The sequence below is a fragment of the Triticum dicoccoides genome, chromosome 3A, assembly GCF_002162155.2.
Source record: "Triticum dicoccoides isolate Atlit2015 ecotype Zavitan chromosome 3A, WEW_v2.0, whole genome shotgun sequence".
NCBI lineage: Eukaryota > Viridiplantae > Streptophyta > Magnoliopsida > Poales > Poaceae > Triticum > Triticum dicoccoides.
This window is the reverse complement of record NC_041384.1, coordinates 738,772,197-738,781,942: the sequence shown is the minus strand read 5'-3', so window position 1 is coordinate 738,781,942 and position 9,746 is coordinate 738,772,197.

Here is a 9,746-nt window from a genome sequence, read left to right as displayed (position 1 = left end):
AGAGTAGTTATATACGCGAAGTACTGGTGTCGCATTTTTTGCGAGGGCTGGGGTTGGGGCCGCATTGCTACGCCTGCTCGGATCATGCTAGGCGCTCTTGTTGTAGGTTACTCCGAGCGCGCTTGACGGTGTCCGATCGTTTAATGGCCGGACTGGAGAACTGCCTGGAGAGGTTGCTTTGTGCTTCCACTTCAAGGGCCGCCGTGTGCTCCTCCGTTCGGAGGGAGCGTTCGGTGTTTCCATTGACCGTAATTACTCCTCGAGGGCCTGGCATCTTGAGTTTATGTTATGCATAGTGCGGTACCGCATTGAACTTGGCGAATGCGGTTCGCCCGAGCAGTGCGTGATAGCCACTGCGGAATGGGACTATGTCGAAGATTAACTCCTCGCTTCGGAAATTACCCGGAGATCCGAAACCACTTCAAGTTTGACTGAGCCTGTACAGTTGGCCTCTACACCTGGTATGACGCCTTTAAAGGTCATTTTGGTGGGCTTAGTCCTCGAGGGATCTATGCCCATTTTCCGCACTGTATCCTGGTAAAGCAGGTTCACGCTACTGCCGCCGTCCATAAGGACTCTAGTGAGATGAAATCCGTCAATGATTGGGTCTAGAACCAATGCGGTGAATCCGCCATGACGGATGCTAGTGGGGTGGTCCCTTCGATCAAAGGTGATCGGGCAGGAGGACCATCGGTTGAACTTTGGGGCGACTGGCTCTACCGCGTATACATCCCTTAACGCGCGCTTCCGCTCCCTTTTGGGGACGTCGGTTGCGTATATCATGTTCACCGTCCGCACTTGTGGGGGAAAACCCTTCTGTCCGCTGTTGTTCGGCGGCCGGGGCTCCTCGTCGTCATCGCTATGCAGCCCCTTGTCTTCATTTTTGGCGTTTAACTTGCCTGCCTGCTTGAACACCCAACAATCCCTGTTGGTGTGATTGGCCGGCTTTTCGGGGGTGCCATGTATCTGGCACAAGCGGTCGAGTATTCGGTCCAAACTGGACAGGCCCCTAGGATTCCTTGTGAATGGCTTTTTCCGCTGACTGGATTTAGAGTCTCTGAATCCAGCATTAACTGCCGTATCCTCAGCATTGTCGCCGTTAATGCGGCACTTCTGCTTGTTGCGACATGACCTGCCACTACTGTCCCTAGTATCCGAATTACCAGGGTTCTTGGTCATATTGTTGCTATGAGCAAGCCAGCTGTCTTCTTCCGCGCAAAAGCGGGTCATGAGTGTCGTGAGTGCTGCCATAGACTTCGGCTTTTCCTGTCCAAGGTGCCGGGCAAGCCACTCGTCAGGGATATTGTGCTTGAAGGCTGCTAGGGCCTCAGCGTCCGGACAGTCGACTATTTGATTTTTCTTTGTTAACCGTGTCCAGAATTGCTTGGCCGATTCCTCTGGCTGCTGAATTTCGTGACTTAGGTCATCGGCGTCTGGGGGTCGCACATAAGTGCCCTGGAAATTGTCGAGGAATGCGGCTTCCAGGTACTCCCAACAAGTGATTGATCCTGTTGGCAATCTGTTAAGCCAATGCCGAGCTGGTCCTTTAAGCTTGAGTGGGAGGTATTTGATGGCGTGGAAATCATCTGTCACATCCCTAGTTCTGGTATGGTCCTAGGCTAATTTGTGCATCATGTTTAAATTTTCAAATGAAATTGAAATGGAGATGTTTCAAACCCTAGCACCAAAGCAAATTCAAATAGGTTCAATTTTAAAATGGATTATCAATGAACCCAAAATGCTATTCAAAAATGTTCATGCTCTTTGGAAAATGTTGGGAACAACAACTAGAGGTGATGCACATTTTTGCTTCTCATTTTTTAGATTTTTGAATCAATGCATAAATATTTGATTTGGAGCTGTTTAAATTATATAAATATTTTAATGGCTCCAAAAATGTTGGGAATTGGTGAGGGCCTCTAGAATATTATATCTAGATGCCACAAATATTTTCAGCATTTATGGAAGTGTTTTAACATTTCTTTTGGATAGAGAACAAATGTCAGAAATAGAAAAAGAAAACAGGAAATAAGAAAACACTTACCTGACGCTTACCTGGCGCCCCACCACGGCCCAACAGTGGCCCGGCCCAACTGGCCGTTGCCAGTCGTCTCCCTCGCCAGGAGGCAGCGGCGAAAGGGAGCACGGCGAGCGTGCATGCCCGCCAGGCAGCTGCTTGCTCCCTCCTCTCCCTCCTCGGCGCTGTCCACCCCCGAGAGCTCCACCGAGCCTCCCTGGTCTCTCTCCATTCTTCCCGAGCTCCTCCCGATCCTCTGTTTTGCTCTCCCCCTCTGTCCCGAGCGCAGCGAGAACACCGTTGTGCGCCACCGCGACCACCGCCTTCCCCTCGCCTCTCCGACGTGCCCACGAGGTCCGCCTCGTCGCCCTAGTCCTCTCCGCCAGGCCACGCGCCGCCGAACGCCTCGAAGCATCGTCCCCGACCCCTTCATCCTCCTCGGGTCGCCGAAGATCCGCCTCGCCGCCCCGCTCGCTCCGACGCTCCTCCGGCCTTCCCGACCTGCTCGTCCGACTCGCCGTGAGCCACTGGCCCGAACCCCACTCCTTTGCACTCCGTTTGCATGTTGTAGCCATCGCTCCGCCAGAGACCGAACCACAACGCCACCCGAGCTTCTCGCCGCCGTGGCCACAGCCGTCGTAGCTCCCAACCGAGCACACCCACGTGTTCACCGCGCCGCGTAGGTGCCGTAGGAGCTAAGCACGCCACTCCCCGGCCACCATAGCATCGACCCCGAGCTCGCCCGAGCTCCGGCGACCGCCAAGGTCGATGCCGGTGACGACTCCAGCCACCCCAGCCCCTCTCGTGTGCTCCCCTGGATGCGGCGCACGCCCAGCTCCACGCAGAGCCTCTCCGTCGTCCTTTTGGTCGCCTGAGGGCGAAACCCGAGCCTCCGCCGTGCGTGCTGTCGCCGGTGTGTTGGGCCTTTGACCAGGGGTTTGACCTCCCCTGGGTCATTGACATGTGGGGCCAGCCCCATCTAATTACCTAGTTTAGATTTAACTAAAATAGGATTAGCCCTGTGACACTGACACGCGGGCCCCACCGTCCAGGTTTGACCTGGACCGAACCGTTGACCTGCTGACACCTCTGTGACGTCACGCTGACACAGTAATTGATTTCTGGATTTTAAATAATTCAGAGAATTCCAGAAAATAGTTAAAACTTCTAAAATTCATAGTAATTCAACCGTAACTCCAAATCAAATAAATTATATATGAAAAACTATCAGAAAAATGCAAGGAATCCATTTATGCCAGTTTCATGCATGAAAAACCAACTTATACTTGCTGTATAAGTGAAAATGTAAGAATGGCACGTTATATACTTAATTTGGGGTTTGCATATGAACCCTTGGTTCATATGGACTTCAACCAAATTGATGCTAGATGCATTAGGGCAAATCATAGAATCTTTGAAATGTCATCTTCATGCATCATATTGTTGCATATGGTTGTTCATTGATTGCCGGCACCGTCCCCTCTCGATAGGTTCTACTCCGGAATGTGTCCCGAGTACCTGTCTGAGGAGCAGTGCTTCTTCGTGGATCTATCAGGCAAGCAAACCCCCTTGAGCATCTCGATAAATCCCACTCTCTCACTCCTGCTCCTTTTACTGCGTTAGGATAACAATGATTCAAACTGCTACTTTCTGCTGCGGTAGCTGAACCCATTCCTCTGCATGACCTGTCATTGCCACATTAAATAGTTGAAACCCACTAGCATGAGTAGGAGTTGCTTGAGCCTTGATGTGCCTGCTCATCCTTGCTTGTTTTTCTTTATGCCAGCTATGCTTAGAGTTGTGTCAGGTCTGATTCATCGGGAATAAATCGGAGTGGTGAACATGTCCTACCGGTAAAGGCTAAGTGTGTGAACACGTTTTGGTAAAGGTAGCGATGAGAGGCCCTGTAGGAGTACATGGTGGGTTGTCTCATTGGAACCGTCCTTAAGCAATGAGTTCTGTGTATGTTATCCAAGTCAAGTTACTACCACACATTGGGTTCCGGTTATCCGGCCCCTCTCGGCTTATTAATCCGCTTGATCTCTGTCCAGGAGTTGCAACTAGTTTCTGGCAGTTGTAGGTAGTGCTACTTGTCTACCAGGTGGTGTCCGACGGGACGGGCTTGGGACAGACTAGGCACCATGGCACGGTGTACCAAGTGGCACCCAGATGGTGGGCTTGGGAACCCTGCACACATCGTTTGGGGCCGTGAGCGACACCCTGGCCGGATCTCCTTGCGGATGGAACCCCAATAGGCGATAAACCTGGACGAGAGACTTGTGTGGTTAGTCAGGTCGTGGCCGACACCCTCGCCCGGCATCCGCTTGAAGGTTGCTGAGGTACATGACGTGTACAGGGCTATAAGTGGCGAGAGCGTGTGTGACGAAGTACACCCCTACAGGTTCAATATCATCTATTCGAATAGCCGTTTTCCTCGGATATGGGAACTTGGAGAACTTATGTAGTACATAGACAACTTGAAGTGGATACTCTAAAATCCGCAAGATAAGCGTGAGTGCTATGAATGGCCTTCTCATAGGGAGACGGGAACGGATCCATAGTGGAGTATTGATATGGTGAATATGTGGACTCGTGTGCGTCTTCTCACCTCAAAGAAGTTTTTGATACTCGTACTATAGGCTAGCCACTGAGTCAAAGCTGGCTTGCTGCTGTTAACCCCACCACCCCGTTTGTTGATAATGTTGCATAGGTAGATAGTTCTGATGTAAGACTTGTTGAGTACCTTTGTACTCACGTTTGCTTATTTATGTTTTGCAGTTGGTTACGCTAGTGACTTCGATGAGTAGCTTGTATCCTAGCTACGATCTTGTACCCTTGGGAGGGTCGTGTTTAGTCAGGCTTCTTAGTCTTTTCCTTTTGTAGTTGTATGTACTCAGACATGTAATGCTTACGTTGCTTTTATGCTCTAAATGATGGATCATAAGACCCCTGTTTCTATTGAATGCTATGTGGCTCTTCTGGGCCTTTATCTATATGAGTTTGAGTTATGTTGTGATGCCATGATGTACATCACATACTTGCATGTTATGCGTACGTGTAACGTGTATTGCTATGTGTGGGATCCGACAACCTAGTTGTTTACCTCTGATAGCCTCTCTTACGGGGGAATGTAGCCTTGTGCTTCCATGTGCCATAGTAGTCCGCTACAGCCCGGTTCACCGGAGTCCTGCTAGCCCAGCACTACTGCTCCAGAACACATGACTGGCTGGCATGTGATTCACTTCGTTCCTGTGTCTATCCCTTCGGGGAAATGTCACGCGGTGACATCCGGAGTCCTGCCTAGCCTGCTGCAGCCCGGGTTCCCGGAGTCCTGTTAGCCCAGTGCTACAGCCCGGATTCATACATTGTTGACTGACATGCTCGAGGTTGATTCATGTATGCCTGTCCCTGTAAGTTAGTGCTATTTTGGGTTCACGACTAGTCATGTCGGCCCGGGTTCTCTGTCATATGGATGCTAGCGACTCTATCATATACGTGAGCCAAAAGGCGCAAACGGTCCCGGGCCAGGTAAGGTGGCACCCGTGGGAATACCGTGCGTGAGGCCGCAAAGTGATATGAAGTGCTACATGCTAGATCGGTGTGACTTAGGATCGGGGTCCCGACAGCGTTGGTATCAGAGCCTGACTGACTGTAGGATTACCAAGCCAAACTGGTCGAAGTTGAGTCTAGAAATGCTTTAGTTATATAAGGGAATTGATTGTGGAAGGGAACATAAGGCTCTTTTTACTCCTTTACCTCATGTCATTCTTTCTGAGTTATCCTCTTCTTTTCTACGAGGGTTAAGGCATAGGCTTCTCCTCTACCTCTCAGGATGACGTGTTACTAAACCGTAAAGTCTTACGATTGTCGGGTTGTGTCTCCTTACAGTTCTGCTACTTCCGTGTGTCCTCAGTTTGACCCAGAACCTTGATATTATGATGCTGATTGATTATGCTATTCCTTTGATGAATGTCTCAAAAATCCTTTTGAGCATTTGCAGCCGTTATGCTGCCTAAATTGTCCTAGGATTTCAAGAATTTCCAATGCTTTTGCATTACATTTCGCAGCCTTATGTCGATGCTAATTCCATCTTTGTTTCCATGGATCCTGTGCCAGGATGTCGTCTGCTAATCGAGGTTCAGTTGCTCATAGCAAGAATCACGGAGATGGGAGGGACGAGGATCCTCCTGACCAGCCTTTGATGGCAGAGTTCTTGTTAGCATCCGAGAGGAACAAGCGTGAGACTAACCGCTTGCTGGCACAGATTGAGCAGAACACCGCACATCAGCGTAAGAAGTTGGTTTCCATCACCGACTTCATTGGTCTGAAACCACCCACCTTCCATCATTCCATTGACACACTCGATGCAGATGACTGGCTCCGAAGCATCACTCACAAGTTGCTTTCTGCGAACGTGGCTGAAGGTGACAAGGTCACCTATGCTACCTATCACCTGGAAGGTCCTGCTAGTATTTGGTGGCAGAGCTATGAAGCTATGCTTCCAGCTGGTCAGATTCCTACCTGGAAGGATTTCACCGAGGCTTTTCATGAGCACCACATTCCTCAGGCTCTCATTGACCGCAAGAGTGAAGAGTTCTGTAGTTTTACCCAGGGTAAGCTACCTGTTGATGCTTACAGTAGAGAGTTTGGAAACCTCGCCCGCTATGCTACAGAAGAAGTGTCCACGGACGCTAAGAAGCAGGCTAGGTTCCGGGAGGGTCTCAACCCTAAGTTGCGTCGTGATCTCCACCTGCATCATTGTGATACTTTCCAGGCTCTTGTGAACAAGGCCATTAATGCAGAGATAGCTCAACTCACTTACGAGGAGTCTCGAAAGCACAACCGTGATCTGGGTTCTTCCTCCCGCTCTGGCTCTCAGAAGCGACGGATTTGGATTCCGAACTCAGCTCTTCCACCTGGATATGCACCAAGGCCATCCGATGTGGCGCCTCACCCAACTCAGCAACGTGCTCCACCCAGGCCTATTAGTGGACCACTTGCCAACGTAGGTCCACGTCCTACCTCAGGAACTTGCTTCACCTGCGGAGAACCAGGACACTACGCACGTGACTGCCCTCAGTCCAGTTGTACTCCACCCCAGTCTGAGAGGTCTATTGGCCGTGAAAAGCCATCAGTCAAGATGATCAGTACCAAGCCAGCCTCCATTGAACGAGCATGTGTGCACCATGTCTCATCTTTAGAAGTTCAAGATGATCCCGACGTCGTACTGGGTACACTTCTTGTCAATGGTCACCCAGCTTCAGTTTTGTTCGATACTGGAGCATCCCACTCCTTCATATCCGAAGGTTATGCTCGGTTGCATGACATGTCATTTTGTGATATGCCAACTCCACTAATAATCCAGACTCCTAGTTCCAAATGGCAAACCTCTAAGGTAAGCCATGATAATGAAATCCTTATTGACAGACTGGTATTCTTGCTTCTTTGATATCTCTCAAGTCTTCAGATATTAACATCATCTTGGGTATGGACTGGATGACAGCTCATCATGCCATGATCGATTGTTACACTAGATCTGTTCAACTTACACATCCATCTAGCAAAATAGTCACAGTCTCCACTAGATTTGCAAGGCGTTAACTCTTTTCTCTTAATGCCAGCCCTCTTCCAGACCTTGAAGATATTCTGGTAGTCCGTGACTTCCCGGATGTCTTTCCAGAAGAACTGCCAGGTGTCCCACCTGACAGAGATGTAGAGTTTGTCATAGAACTTATCCCAGGAACTGTTCCAATCTCTAGGAGACCATACAAGATGGCACCTTTGGAGTTAGCCGAGCTTAAGAAACAACTTGATGAGTCCTTGCAAAAGGGTTTCATCCGTCCCAATTCTTCTCCTTGGGCTTGTCCTGTCCTCTTCGTCAAAAAGAAGGATGGTACGGATCGGATGGTTATAGATTATCGTCCCGTTAATTTGGTCACGTTAAAGAACAAGTATCCGCTCCCCAGGATCAACGACCTGTATGATCAGCTCGCTGGATCCTCAGTCTTTTCCAAGATGGATTTGAGGTTAGGCTACCACCAAATCAAGATCAGAAACGGGGACATCCCCAAAATGGCTTTTGTCACTCGTTATGGTCAATATGAGTACACCGTGATGTCTTTCAGCCTAACCAATGCTCTAGCTACTTTCTACCGCTTGATGAACTCGATCTTTATGGAGTACTTAGATAAGTTCGTCGTGGTTTATCTTGATGATATTCTTATTTACTCGAAGAACGAGGAAGAGCATGCTGAACATCCTAGGCTTGTGTTAGAAAAACTCAGAGTGCATCGCCTTTATGCCCAGTTCTCCAAGTGTGAATTTTGGTTGCCAGAAGTGACCTATCTGGACCACGTGATCTCTGGTAGGGGCATTGCTGTCAATCCCGAGAGAGTCAAAGCCATTCTAGATTGTACTCCACCCGAAACGGTCAAACAAGTTAGGAGTTTCCTTGGTCTAGCCAGTTATTGTCGCCGCTTCGTTGAAAACTTCTCCAAAGTGGCCAAACCCCTCACGGAGCTTCTCAAGAAAGATAAAAGGTTTGAGTTGAACCCACAGTGTGAGCACAGTTTTCAGGAACTGAAAAGACGCCTGACTTCTGCGCCCATACTCGTGCCACCGGACTTCACTAAGGACTTTGTTATCTATTGTGATGCCTCACGACAGGGACTAGGTTTCATTCTTATGCAAGATCGCCATGTGATTGCCTATGCATCTCGACAATTGCATCCACATGAGGAAAATTATCCTACACATGATCTAGAGCTTGCAGCCGTAGTCTATGCACTTAAGACTTGGCGACATTACCTTCTTGGTAACCGTTGCGAAATCTACACTGACCATCAGAGTCTCAAGTATATCTTCACCCAACCGGATCTGAATCTCAGACAGAGACGTTGGTTGGAGCTGATCTTGGATTACAACTTAGGAATCACCTACACCCCAGGCAAAGCCAATGTCATGGCTGATGCTTTAAGTCGTAAATCCTATTGCAACAACCTCATGTTGCAACAATGTCAACCACCCCTCCATGAGGAATTCTGTAAGCTTAACCTTCACATAGCTCCTCATGGTTCCCTTTCTACCTTGGTAGTGAAACCTACCCTTACGGATCAGATCATAGAGGCTCAGAAGCATGATACGGGAATTTCCCGAATCAAGAAGAATATTTCCAAGGGAGTTGCTGGCTGTTTCTCTATGGATGAACGAGGTGTTGTTTACTTTGGAAACCGTTTGGTGGTTCCCAAATGTCAATAGATGCAGCAACTGATCCTTAAGGAGGCCCATGAATCCCCTCTAACGATTCATCTCGGTAGTACAAAGATGTATCAGGACCTACGCCAGAGGTTCTGGTGGACTAGGATGAAGAGAGAAATTGCTCAGTTTATTGCCAACTGTGACGTTTTTCGTCGCGTTAAGGCAGAGCATCAGAGACCTGCTGGCACCCTTCAACCTTTAGCTATTCCCGAGTGGAAATGGAACAAAGTTGGTATGGACTTCATCACCGGCTTTCCTAGGACCAAGAAAGGAAATAATGTTATCTTCGTAGTCATTGATCGTCTCTCCAAAGTGGCTCACTTCCTACCTGTTCGAGAGAGTATCACTGCTAGTCAGCTCGCTGACTTATATATCTCCCGAATAGTGTCACTCCATGGTGTTCCACTAGAGATCAATTCAGACCGTGGCAGTCTTTTCACCTCTCATTTCTGGGAAAGTTTCCAGAAAGCCA